Below are 1073 nucleotides of genomic sequence, written 5' to 3'. Positions count from 1 at the left end.
ACACCTCCTTTTATCCTTCCGGAGCTCCTCCGTGGGACTCGAGACCGGTGAGGGGCGCAGGTGTCGCTCATTATCATTCACTCCACCGGCCTCGCTCCATTCCCACGGCTCTCAGCCCCGCCCCACTCGTCACATACCCCCATCGCCCCTCGCAGGCTGGGGAATACTCACGAGACTGCACTCTACTCCTCCCCAGGGGCCACGTCACGGCGGCCACAGCACCTGGGGGTATGGACAGACGAAGACGAGAGAAAAGGAGATGGAAGGATGAGGAGATACAGAGATGAGAGAGGGAAGAGAGGAGAAAAGAAAAAATCCTGTTCCGGTTCCCAGACACAATGCCACTCGGCCCTCCACCAGCTGGGTAAACTCCTCCGTGATGCCTGGCATCGGCGCTGGATAGCCCTCGGTGGGTAGCTGGCCCGACACTCCTCCGCCGCCCGTTGGATGGCGACGGCTCCTCCGGGTTCGGGCAGCCGGCTGGAGTCCCCCGTTCCCTGCTCCTACCCATCATGGCAGACGGCAGCAGGCTCCGGCCTCAAGCGAACGGCGGCGACTCCTCCGCTCCCTCACTGACGGAATCCGTCCCTCCACAACCCAGGCGGCCAGCAGCAAGTTCGTCAGCCCCCCCGGCAACTCACTCCAGTCCACCGCCTCGAGCGTCCATGGTGGCAGACTCCTCCGCCATGCTCGATGGCACCTCAGATTCACCACAGAGGCGAGGGATCTCTGGCAGCTGTGCAAGTAACCAGTGTCCCTCCTTCCTCCCCAGGGTTTCGTCACCAATGTAACACAGTTCGTAGATTGGGAAGAAGGAGGCGGGAACCGGCGAACATTTAAACAATTTAATAACAAAATAAACACAAAACGGAAAACAGCGAAACAGCCCCTCACGGACGACAGCCACGCACAAACAGAACCAAAACAACAACATAAAGTCCAGGCCTGGTCCTCTCTTGTCTTGCACTGTCGTCACCCCTCCTTTTATCCTTCCGGAGCTCCTCCGTGGGACACGAGACCGGTGAGTGGCGCAGGTGTCGCTCATTATCATTCACTCAACCGGCCTCGCTCCG

Source organism: Sinocyclocheilus anshuiensis, unplaced genomic scaffold, assembly GCF_001515605.1.
Source record: "Sinocyclocheilus anshuiensis isolate Anshui unplaced genomic scaffold, SAMN03320099.WGS_v1.1 scaffold934, whole genome shotgun sequence".
In the NCBI taxonomy this organism is placed as follows: domain Eukaryota; kingdom Metazoa; phylum Chordata; class Actinopteri; order Cypriniformes; family Cyprinidae; genus Sinocyclocheilus; species Sinocyclocheilus anshuiensis.
Note: the sequence above shows the minus strand (reverse complement) of the source record.